This window comes from Neolamprologus multifasciatus, chromosome 9 (assembly GCF_963576455.1).
Source record: "Neolamprologus multifasciatus chromosome 9, fNeoMul1.2, whole genome shotgun sequence".
Classification (NCBI taxonomy): domain Eukaryota; kingdom Metazoa; phylum Chordata; class Actinopteri; order Cichliformes; family Cichlidae; genus Neolamprologus; species Neolamprologus multifasciatus.
The window spans coordinates 6,621,255-6,634,194 of NC_140447.1; the positions used below are offsets into that span (position 1 = coordinate 6,621,255).

Genomic DNA, 12,940 nt, shown 5'->3' on the forward strand with positions numbered 1-12,940 from the left:
ATTATTTTACTGAGTCATACACAAGCTGATAGTTTTATTTGTAAAACTGCTCGTCAAAGTCTTTCTTGGGGAAAACAAGATAAAATCTTTTTTTTGTGCCTGAGCAAAGATATTTTACTCATAGAGTACATTTAATTTTTTTTTAAAAGTATTTAATTTTGGTTTGACATTTGAATTTGTCTCTAGATAACTGAGTGAAAAGAGCAGGTCTGAGCTGCTGAGTGTAATACACATGAATAGTCTCATTAGAAATATGGATCAGCAGTCCACAAACATGTTGTCATAGAGATTATCCTCAGGGAAGGAGCTGAGCAAACTGGCTGCTGAGGTGAAGCTGCTGTTGTCAGTGTGCCTCATACATTCAGCCCTCTTGACCTGGGTTTCAGGTCATGACACAGAAGTGTATTTCTGCTCACCGTCACTGCCATGTAATCCCAAACTAGAAAAAAATTAACAAAGCATACAAAAAATACTCAAAAATGTCAAATTCGTCTCCTTTTTGTGTCTTTCATAACTCTAAGTCAGTATTTAGAACCAATGCTATTTAGATTTAATGTGTCAAACTCTTAACTTTCAGTGTAAGCAAATAATATTTCAGCTATTTGCTGTAGTTTTCTCAGTGCCCAGTTTTATACCGAGTCCTCTTTCATTCATCACAGTGACAATTACAGTCATTAAGTGTTAGGTAGTATGGCTTGGTAGTTCTCTAAAGAAACCTCTAGCAATGATGGAGCCAACAGTGCGTATGTGGGTCAGTGCCATAGCATGAAAATAAGTTTTTTTCTGAAATGGGTCGACCATCACAACAGACAGGGGTGGGTGGGTTATATAGATGTGGCATCATCGGCTGTGTAGGCTGAACAGATCTCACCGGGGGACGTGATGTAAGAGTGCAGAGAGATGCTGTGAGGAGCAGAAGCCCAGCTGCCACGCCTAGGCATGTTTCAAAGAGTGTTTCGTCATCCAGGAATGAAACAGCCCCTCCTGAAATTACAGTTTCAATCAGCAGTGTTTTTTTGTTGTGATAAGATACCAGTAAATTGATTTTTTTTTTGTAATTAATATTTTATTGTACTTTTAGAACACTACAGTCCACTGCAGAGACAGATAACATCACATAAAAAAAAAACATCAGCATAGCAGCAGAACAGTAGAGAATACCAAACCAAAATGAGGGGGGGGGGGGGGGGGGGGGCAAACAAAGCAAGAGATAAACAAAAACAAGAAAAAAAACAAAAAACAACAAAGAAACAAAAACAGCCAGCCTTTGACTATGTGGGTCTTACTGCATGCCACACTCTGACATCCCTGAGACTGCTTCGTCAGAATTCCAATGTCTATTCCACTCTAAGTTCTAGTCTGTTCGTTTTATTCTGGACAGATATGGATCCCACTTCAGATGAAAACTCTCCACTTTATTCAGGAGTAGGGATGGGTATCGTTTAGGTTTTATCCGATACCGGTGCCAAACCGGTACTTTTGAAACGGTGCCGGTGCTTAAACGGTGCTCAAACCAGTGCTTAAAGAATGGAGAACACAAAATTGGTCCAAAAACCTCTCATGGTCAGCTGTTTGGGGGTTTTTTGTAAAAAGATAACAATGTTAACCTTTTCTGGAGCTATGGGGCATATATGGCATCACTCTTGGCTGGAAGCAGTGCTTAAACAATGGAAAAAACAAACTTTGTCCAAAAACCTCTCATGTTTAACTGTTTTCCTCTTTTTCTTTGGTCATTTTATCCTTTTTGGCCAGGGTGAAGGGAGTATCTGCCATCAAACAAGAAGACAGCAGCATGTAGCTATGATGATGTTTGCTAGTTTACCTTACACGCATTAATGTAATAACGTGGTTAGCCTACTCAACGTAAATTACACACGAACAACATTAAGCTACTCACGCAGAGAAGAACGGCTGCTGCTGCCATCATCATCCGTCATCATTTCTGCTACACTGGATGGGGATGGGGCCAGGACTGTACTCTTCGGGTTTTTGCGGGATGTTGCAAACTCCGATAACAGGCACCACACCCGCAGTAGATGTGCTCGGTGTGAGGTCTCGCAGCAAGCTATCAAATATGGCGCATTTCTCGGCTTAAAAAAAAAACGCAATGCGTCGCCAGGTGTTTCATCGGATTTGAGGTGTTACCTTCTTTGACAGTATCACAGCATCACCTTAAAGCACTTGTTGCAGGCTGCTGAGTTTGCATATTTTGCTGTGGAGTACAGCCAGACTTTGACCGCTTTGCTTTGGGCATTTTTAATCTGTAGCTCTGCTCTAAAAGAACGTACGTACCTGGACCCGCCTACTATCCTCGGAAACGTAAAATGATTGGCTAGAATCTAAAGTGTATGACAGCTCAGGAAAAAAAAGCACCGAAATGTGCGCTGCTTTTCGGTCTGGTTACCACCGTTTATGTCAGAACCGGTGCCATCATGGCACCAGATACCGGTACCCATCCCTATTCAGGAGCCTGTATGAGTTGTTCTAGTGCAGCGAGTCTCCCTAGTTGAATATGCCATACGGAGACAGGTGGGGCGGAAGGGGCCTTCCACTGGGAGATAATGAGTTTACGCCCCAGCATCAATGCAGTTTGTACCCACTCAGCAGCCTTAGGCGGAGCATATTTAAGGAGTGATGGGTCCCCCAAAACAAATAGTCTTGGTGAAAAAGGAATATCCCATCGTATGGTTGATTTGATAAAGTCATGTATCTCAGTCCAAAAGATTTGGGTTTTAGGACAGCTCCAAATCATATGGGTCAATGTGCCTACCCCAGTCTGACATCTCCAGCATTCAGGGGACTGTATGCGGTTCGCCCTATACAGTCTGTGTGGCGACCAGTAAATTCGGTGTAGTAATTTGAATTGGATTAGTCTCGTTCTAAGTTCCCTGGACACCTTTTTACTATTCTGCATAATTGTAGACCATTCCTGATCTGTAAAAGCCACACCAAGGTCAGATTCCCAAGCTAACCAGAGGGCGGGTAGCCCTTTACTCGTGCCCTTAACAAGCATTGAGTAATATTTAGAGACTCCATGACCCCTCCCCCCCCTCCAGACTAAGCCATGGGGGGCTCGTTCTGGAGGGAGAGCCCAGTGAACCATGTGTCTCAGACTGAAAGCAAAAGCAAAGTAAAATAGTAGATTTGGGACCCCCAGGCCACCCGACTCCACTGGTTGCTGTAGCTTTTTAAGCTTTATTCTCAGGCGTCTGTTATTCCATATGAATTGGTTGCATAATCTGTCAAATTGATGAAAATATTTTGATGGGATTTTTAGCGGGAGTGTTTGTAGTAGGTAATTAAATTTTGGAGTACAGTTCATTTTGATGATGTTAACTTTACCCCAAAGGGTGAGAAACAAAGGGGACCATCTAATTATGTCGGTTCTGAACTTGTCCAATAGAGGTTCAAAATTAGCCTGAACTATGTTGTATAACAAACGGGGGAATGTAATGCCCAAGTATTTAATACCAGTCTGAGGCCAGCTGAAATCCCCTGGCTGGAACAGGGTTTTGGGGCAGAAGGCTGTCAGAGGGAGCACTTCAGACTTCGACCAATTTACTCTATATCCTGATATATTAGAGAACCGGTTAATAATTCTTAAGAGAGCAGGTAGAGAGCGTTCTGGCTGCGATATTAGGACCAGGGCGTCATCAGCATAGAGCATCAATTTATGATTATTATTGTGGACCTGGATACCTGGAAAATCAGGGTCTCTACGTATTGTCGCTGCCAGAGGCTCTAAAGCTAAAGCAAAAAGCAGAGGACTCAGTGGGCAGCCCTGTCTTGTACCTCTGTGGAGGTCGAAGGACTGTGACATAATACGGTTCGTTAGTATTGATGCTCTTGGATTGCTGTAGAGAAGTTTGACCCACCTTATGAATTTTGGGCCAAAGCCAAATGCTTCCATTACACAAAATAGAAAACGCCACTCTACCCTGTCGAATGCTTTCTCTGCATCTAGGGAGAGGGCTATAGCTGGAGAAAAGTCCCCCATAGGGGACTTATTCTGGGTTGCCCACATAATATCAATTAGGCGTCTAATATTATCGGCAGAGCTGAGAGCCCGAATAAAACCAACTTGGTCGGGGTGTATTAAGTAAGTCATGACCTTATCTAATCTGGTTGCTAGTACCTTGGCTAAAATTTTGCAATCGCAATTGATCAAGCTTATTGGTCTGTAACTCTTACAGTCAAGCGGGTCTTTGTTTTTCTTTAAGACAAGGGAAATAAGCGCCTCTGACAGTGTTGGTGGCAGGCTGCCCTTATCCAGGGCCTCCTCAAACATTTGCAGGAGTAAAGGGGAAAGCTCCTCTGCAAAGTTCCTGTAAAACTCTGCTGTAAACCCATCCAACCCAGGGGCCTTGTCAATTGGGAGATTTTTGATTACCCTTAAGATCTCTTCCTTTGAAATTGGGGCGTCCAGGGAGTCCACCTGTGTCTTAGAGAGAGTTGGGAGGTTGAGGGGGGAGAGAAAACTGTTAATTTCCTGAGAGTTTGCTTGTATTTCTGAGGAGTAGAGTTGCATAAAGAAATCTCTAAAGGCTTCATTCACTTCAGAGGGTTTTGACACCATAGTGCCATCCTGTGCTCTAATTGCTGCTATGATAGTCTGAGCTTCTTTTTGTTTAATATATCTTGCAAGCAGTTTGCCAGGTTTATCTCCATCTTCGAAGTATTTCTGCCTAGCCCGAAATAGAGAAAACTCCATTTTCTGAGTCAAAATTGAGTTAAACTCATATTTAAGTCTAGTTAGGTGGGTCAGATTTGCTGAGCTCATGTCTGCCTTAAAAGCGGCTTCAGCTATGGCAATCTTCCTCTCCAGGTCTATCTGCTTGGTCAGAGCAGTTCTTTTCTTATATGAGGCATGCTGGATGATGAACCCTCTAATAAAAGCTTTCAAAGCTTCCCATGCTACACCCGCACTGGGAGCTGTAGAGAGGTTAATTTCTATATAAGAATTGATCTGCTCTCTCAAGGAGTGTAAAAAGTTGGGATCATGTAAAAGGCTTGAGTTTAGCCTCCATCTGGGAGACTTGAGGAGGCTACCAAATGAGCTCAGATGCAGGAGCACCGAGGCGTGGTCAGAAACGTGTATACTACCAATAGAGCAAGACATTGCTGAGGGCATGATAGAATTCGACACAAGAAAATAATCTATTCTTGACAGAGTGTTGTGGGGGGCAGAATAAAAGGTGTAATCTCTTGTGGATGGGTTGAATACTCTCCATACGTCCACCAAACCCAAGGTCCTACACATTTTTATAGCGACCGAAGCTGATCTAGAGTGTCGCTGTGAGGGAGTGCTTCGATCCAGTATATCATCCATAACCAGTGTTGGGTAAGTTACTTTAAAATAGTAACTTAGTTACATTACTAGTTACTTCTATCAAAAGTAACTCAGTTACTTCAAGTTACTCGTTACTTTCAAAGTAACTAGTTACTAGGGAAAGTAACTTTGGTTTTACTCAGAATTCTCTTGTTAATGTGTTGCTTCCATAACTTTGCCAGTCTTCTAGCTTGCTTACTTGCCACAAGTGCACTGTGCCACCTACCAATAGAAAGGAAAAGATAATGTGCATATTTCCACGAGAGAATGCCATGATTCTAGCCTACGTCACAGCGTCATGTGCGCCTTTTACATCCAACACAAAAACTGCAGTCGTGGTGCTTTGATTGTACTCAGAACTCGGAAATTCTGCCTTCTGAATAGGAAGATGTAGGCAACACCAGACTGCAGATGAGCTGCATACAGAGCTGGACTGGGACAGAAAATTGGCCCGGGCATTTTGACTAGAGACTGGCCCGCCATTATAGGAAAAATCATAAAGCCTTTGAATGAAAACAAACGCTGTTGTGACAGTGATGTACACTGTTCTGATGGTATATATGTATCAATCTATCAATCGTTTGTTGTAAGATTCAGATAATTATTTTTTAAAAGCCAGACATTTTAAATGAGAATAAGAAAGAAAAGTATTTCTTTGTGCCCCCCTCTCCCTGTTAATGCCCTACCTGGCCCCCCTGGCAAACCTTTGCTAGACCCGCCCCTGCACAGTTACCAGCTGTCAGCTACTTAGAAAAGGATCCTGGGGTTATTTGTTTCTCAGAATCAGTTCATAACTTCCCTTCAACTCATTCATGTCACCTAAAAGGTAAACCTGTTTCTCCATCACCTGTTCAGCTCTGATTCAGTAAGGACATCTCCTGGTTTCATCTTCATGTTTCCCTCTCACCAGATAACCAAACCGATATTATGACCAGCAGCTTTTTTGCAGCTGTGGCTCCAGCAAACATCAGCTGATACTAGAAATTAATATTAAATAAATTCTAACAACGGCTGCTCAAGCTTAAACGTGCTGCTGTTGTTTAACGCGACATCGGCTGGTTTCCTCTTTCTGGCGCAAAGTGGGCGATAAACAAACAAGAGAGCCGATCAGCTGATCATTGATCAGTTTTCATGATTGAAGTAGAAACAGGAGAGGGAGGGGGGAGAATGAAAGAAGAAGAGGCAGCTGTGCAGCAAAGACACAGACTAACTCCAGCTTTGTGTCTTTTTCATTGTAGCTGAATTACGGGACAAATTGTTCCTTTTCACCTCAATAAGAAACGCGTAATATTTTCTCTGAATACCAGACGGGACGGTTGGCAACTCTAATAACTTATGAACAAAATAAAGTTCAACATCATTAACTTCATAGCACCCACCCAGCTGTATAGAAACTCCGTCATGCTAGCTAGTACGCAGTACGGAAAAAGTCAGAATAACGAAAATAAACTCCACCTAAACTTGGTTTATATCTGACACAGATAGACTGCAGGTCATAACTTCTTGCCTGAAGTTCAGTTCACACTTGGACCGGCGGCCGCCTCGGGTCTCTTTTCCTTCTGCGTCCCCTTTCCCTCATCCACCTGCTGCCTCCACCACTTGCTAATGTTACAGAATCTGTGGAAGCTCCGCGATAGCCACCACACAAAGTAACGAGTAACGACCGTATCTAAATCCCAGTAACGACTAACGCGTTCCTGATTTTGGCATAATAAGTAGTTACCGTGCTCGTTACCACAATAATAACGTAGTTACTGTAACGCGTTACTTAATAACGCGTTAGTCCCAACACTGTCCATAACCAAATTGAAGTCCCCTGCTATCAGGATTGGGTAGTCGCCCATATCACCAATTTTGCATTCCAAGTTTCCAAAAAAGGTGGGGTCGTCGATGTTTGGTGCATAGATATTGCTTAAAATCATCCTATGGCCTTGAATCTCAGCCAAGAGTATCAATGTCCGCCCATCATCATCTTTAACCATCAGGGAGCATTTAAACTGTAACCGCTTATGAATTAAAATTGCGACACCCCTACTCTGACTGCTGCCACATGAAAAAAAATACCTGACCCACCCAATCACGGAAAAGTTTATCTGACTCTTGGGGAGACAAGTGAGTCTCTTGAAGAAAGACAATGTCAACGTTTTTTGATTTGATAAATGTCATGATTTTAAGTGGCCGGGATGGCTGTTGTCTCTGCCTCCTATATAGTAGTTGAAGATGACACAGTGTGTGTCGTTCTCCTTCAGCTGGGGTGTCAGCAGCAGGGCCTTCTGTCCTGCGAAGCGTCCTGATGTGTTCACCATCATAAAGGTTGACCCTGAGGGCATCCATGGATCTGATGGAGACTTCTCTCTGGTATTGACCTGCTCCCAGTCGAGATCATCATCTCGGCCTTGGCTGTATCCACATGCTGCCAGTGGCTTCCCAACCGGTCGCAGCAGATGGCCGCCCCTCCCTGAGCCTGGTTCTGCCGGAGGTTTCTTCCTGTTAAAAGGGAGTTTTTCCTTCCCACTGTCGCCAAAGTGCTTGCTCATAGGGGGTCATATGATTGTTGGGCTTTTCTCTGTATCTATGAAGCGCCTTGAGGCGACATTTGTTGTGATTTGGCGCTATATAAATAAAATTGAATTGAATTGAATTGAATTGAATGATTTTCTTTTTTTTGATTGGATGGTTAAGGCCCTTTACATTCCAGGTCATCAAAGTAAGGGCCCTTTGTTGCTTATTCGCCATCATGCAATACATATCATACGTATAGCAGTGGGGTAACTTATTATTAGAACCAGGAGTTCAGTACCGAATGGACAATATTTGGAAGACTGGCTGTAAGAAAAATGGGGGGGTTTGGAAGTAAATAAAAATAACAACTGATAAACAGTTAAACAGATACGTCTGGGGCAACCGAGAACACTAGTTACCCTCAGGTGGGCTATGAGCCCCAGAAAGCAAAACATAAACTTTATGGTCCGTGACTCTAACCAGTCGAACAGTCATAAACAGGACCCATTGCCAGCAGCAGCAGCACATTAAGTCGATGTAATATGAGAAAAACAGTCATTCTGGGACTTAGCTAACTGAACAGACCTCTATGCAGGTTGGTTAGAACTGTCCCCTGACAAACTGAAAAGGGCTTCATGACAACTGAATTACTAAAAGAGGAGTTTAACAGTCTTAGTGAGCTTCTCTACCAAGCAGATTGTGTTGTATTTTCAAAAGAAGCACAACTGAATAAATCAAATAAAACTGCGAAGTGCAAAGTATATCGTGTATAGCGTGTTAATTAACGCTAGGGCGAAAAGAAAAAAAGGGTAGTGTTTAAATCCAAGCCCTGACTGTAAATAACTCAAGGTAAAGACAGAATGTAGTCCTGGGCTTTTTTGGGGGTCGGTAAACTCACGTCTGCCCTCCGTCATTTTCAGCACCAGCACCGCTCGGAACAGTAGGGAGAACTTTATCTTCGTTTCGTGCAGCAGCCGTTTACAGGGATTAAAAGCCGCTCGTTTGTCCGTGACAAGTTTGGAGTAGTCAGGGAAGATCATAATGCGGTGGCCGTTCCAGTTCAGCTGTCCCAGCCTCCGCGCAGCTTCCATGATCCGTTCCCTGTCCTGGAACCGCAGAAATTGGGCGATGATGACCCTCGGGGGATGACCGTCAGGTTTGCGTCTCACCAGGCTGCGGTGTGCGCGGTCAATCTCCAGCCCGCCCGGGAAGTCGACTTTCAGGAGTTGTGGGATTGTGTTGCGCACGAATGCTAGAGCGTCCGAACCCTCGCAGCCCTCTGGAAAGGCGGCGAAGCGCAGGTTGTTTCTCCGTCCTCTGTTTTCGAGGTCGTCTAATTTCTGTCGTAGAGCGTTCACCTCGTCACTAGTAGCAGGAGGATTTTCCTTTAGCGCTCTGCTAGCATCCTCAAGGAAATCTAGACGAGACTCTCTAAGCGTTGCTTATTCGAGTAACCATATCCGCTAGCTTAGCCTCCACTGCCCTCGTAGCAGTTTGGATAGCATTCAGCTTGCGCACTTGTGTCTCGGAGGTTTCCTTAAGTAGCACGTAAATACTTGCAATGTCTTTGGCCATTTGTTCAGTTGTAGCAGTCTGAATAGTATCCGACATTGGAGGTGTGGGCGGGTGCACATCATTAGCTTTCGCCGAGGTTTCCTTGCTAGCGCCTTCTTGCCGTCGAAGCGTAAGTTTTTGTTGGTGACTAGGCATTTCTGAGCTTTCACAAAGAGTCTTCAAGCTTCCCACTGTCCTGAGGTTATATTTCGTAAGTGTTGTGTAGAGTAATGCTCTAAGTCTAATGCATATTAGCTGCCGCTGCGACGGAGCTTCCCCATTCAAGCTGCCATCTTGACCGCCTATGTCACCGGACTCCCAGTAAATTGATTTTTTAAATTTTATGTTTACTGTGCTAAGGTGTAGACACTGACACAGAAAAAAATCACAAAATGAATACAAAAATAGCAATCCAAAAATGGCCTAAAAAATGTGCTTAAAGTTTAAAAGAATAAAGTTTAGTGTCAAATTGCTTTGTTTTTTTTAAATTCAAAATTAACTTTATTATACTTTATTTACCACTCCCTTCACACATGCATTAAATCTGGCTCTTAATGAAGCTTTCAGTTGGCTCTGTGAAGTGTCTGTTTCTGTTTGTCCTCTCACTCAGATCCTATTCCCTCCACTTCTCTTTCTGTTCAGGTTTGTGCTGTTTGGAGCAAAAATACTCTGACAAATTTCTCCCCAAAAAACTTCTCTTCTTAAGAAGCAATTGGAAGATTCGAACCAACCCCACAGGGACTGATGCGGAATATGTCCAGAGAGCCAAATGGCTCAGATCTTCATCCCTGGTTACCTTGTACAGACTTGTTGTTGTTGTACAACACTGTTTCACCTGCTAAAATACTCTAGAATGAGGGATATAGCTTGCTAATGGATGATTTTTTGAAGGCGTCTTTGAGGAATTATCAGTTCCTGAATGTGAATAAGATCAGAGAGATAATAACTGAATCCAGAAGGAGGAGAACAGCTTCTGTCAGTGTATCCTGAGACACTAATGTTGATGTGGTGAAGAAATCACCATATTAACACTGGGGTGGCTGTGGCTCAGGTGGTAGAGCAGATCAGCTACTGGATTGGAAGGTTGGTGATTCGATCCTTGGCTTCCCCAGTCTACATGCCAAATATCCTTGGGCACAATACTAACCTCAAGTTTCTCTCCAATGTGTTCATCGGAGTGTGAATCTGTGTGAATGTTTATTAGTTTGCACTTGAGTTTAGAAGTGCATATGTGAATTGGTGAATGAGGCATGTTGTATACAGCGCTTTGAGTACTCCGGGAGAGTAGAAAAACACTATATAAGAATCAGTCCATTTACCATAACATAAAACGCAAAAGCATATAATTAGGACTGGACCAGGTGACCCTGAATCCTCCCTTAGTTGTGCTGCAATAGACGTAGGCTGCCGGGGGATTCCCATGATGCATTGAAGTTTTTCCTTTCCAGTCACCTTTCTCACTCACTATGTGTTAATAGACCTCTCTGCATTGAATCATACCTGTTATTAATCTCTGTCTCTCTTCCACAGCATGTCTTTATCCTGTTTTCCTTCTCTCACCCCAACCGGTTGCAGCAGATGGCCGCCCTGCCCCTTTCTGTTAAAAGGGAGTTTTTCTTTCCCACTGTCACCAAAGTGCTTGTTCATAGGGGGTCATATGATTGTTGGGTTTTTCTCTATATCTATTATTGTAGGATCTACTGTACAATATAAAGCGCTTTGAGGAGACTGTTGTAGTGATTTGGCGCTATACAAATAAAATTGAATTGAAATTGAATTGAAGAGTGCAAGTACTTGGGCATCACTATCAACAAGAGTTTGAACTAGAAGACCACCACTGAGGCTGAATATACAAAAAGGGATGGAGGTTTTCTATAGCTCAGTTGTTAAAATAAATTCAATTCAATAAATTGCATGCTCAAAAAATGCTTTGTGTCACTCCCATTTCTTCATGTTGAAGCTCTACTTGGAACCTTGTTTTTAACTGGTCTTAAACTTCTGATCGTAACTGCATCTCCTGCGCTGGCACTCCCAGATAGCCAGCCTCCAGCAGGACAGTGGGTACCACAGTCCCAACTTTTAGGGTATGGCTTAAGGAAGGCAACAGGGCTCCCAAGACAATGATTTTAAGGAGAGATAGGAAACATTAACAGTGCTTGTTTTTGTGTGTGTGCATATGGCACACTGTTTGTAATGAGATCCCATGGGCTGCATGTAAAGGGACACATGTGTGCATGTATGTGTGCCTGCATCTGAGCGAGACAGAGAGAGCATCAGTACAGATCACATCTATACTTGTGGAAAATACCACAGTGTGCATGTGAATGTGAAGCACAGCTGGCAGCCAGACAGATGTCAGATCCTCCGTATGTATCAGGACAGCACTGAGACGAAACCTGGCTTCATCAATGATCAGTGGTTAAGTTGAGACCTTCGGGACTTTTAAATACATTCTTTAGCTTTGTGATTGACAGTGCTGGAAAATATTCTTATTGGGAATGTTTCAAAACCAGCCTCTGTTGGAATTGTGTTGCCTTAGTTTCACAGTTTGGAGTCAAGGTTTTTCACACAAAACCTTGACACCAAAGTAAATAAGTAAGTAAGAAAAATTCTACTTTGTATAACTGAAGTGTTTATTGAACCTTATGACAAATAAAAATACATTTTGTGGCAATGTATTGCTAAAGCTAAAGATTGAGTGTGGTAATTGCTGTCTTGTGTTGTTTTTTTGTCTACTCACTCACAAGTGCATTTGTTAAGCTCCCCAGTATATGTCAGGGATCTTCACCACTGGCTTCAGATTTAGCATGCCATATTTCATACGCACATAAGTTTATAGCTATTGCTAATTTTCAACAATTGTCCCTTGTTGGGCTTGCAATCAAGATGGATAAATTTTACAATAAAACATACATTTTCATAAAACCCAAAATACATCATAAACACAATTACAATTAATAGAAAATAAATTAAAATTAAATTAAAAATCATCAGTTAAAATGACTACATCTCTGATTTCCCTTTAACCAAACATTAACCTTCAATGTAAAGGATCTGATGTCTGTAATCAATTTGATTTCGGTTGGAAGTGTGTTCCACAGATGGCAAGCCTTTATGGAAAAAGCTGACTGACCAAATGTAGATCTGCGATATGATATCTTGCAGTTGCCGTTCACCATGCTCCTAGTAATACGATTACTATCTTATCTCTGGATGTATCTATTAAGACACTCTGGGGCCATCCTATTTATACATTCAAAGTCAAATTTAAGAAATCACAAATGATTAAAACTCTTAAAACTAAGTAGATTATATTTCTTTAAAATGTGACAGTGATTTACAATGACTAATTCAAGAAAACAAAAGGGCTGCTCCCTACTGTTGTGTGCACCCCACCCCTCTTACTTTAGTGTTCAGTAGTGTTCAGTAGATCAGTATTTAAGTTTTGACTCTTATCATTCACTGGAGCATAAACTGGGTGTCATCAGGACGCTACAACACAGAGCGAGCGCCATCCCCACAGACACAGCGGCCAGGGAAGCAGAAGAACATCAC

General features: G+C 42.5%; 2 long non-coding RNA genes across 2 annotated transcripts in view; one reads left to right on the forward strand and one right to left on the reverse strand.

Annotated features, from left to right (window-relative positions):
* On the reverse strand, positions 1-8,841 carry LOC146510931 (uncharacterized). Its single transcript, XR_014876118.1, has 3 exons — positions 8,730-8,841; positions 872-984; positions 1-439 (listed from the first exon to the last, which is right to left on the reverse strand). It is a non-coding gene; the product is annotated as an uncharacterized LOC146510931 (long non-coding RNA).
* LOC146510932 (uncharacterized) overlaps positions 8,755-12,940 on the forward strand; it is a 26,239-nt gene continuing 22,053 nt past the window's right edge. Inside the window, exon 1 of the long non-coding RNA XR_014876117.1 lies at positions 8,755-8,839. This is a non-coding gene — a long non-coding RNA (uncharacterized LOC146510932). The remainder of the gene's footprint in view (positions 8,840-12,940) is intronic.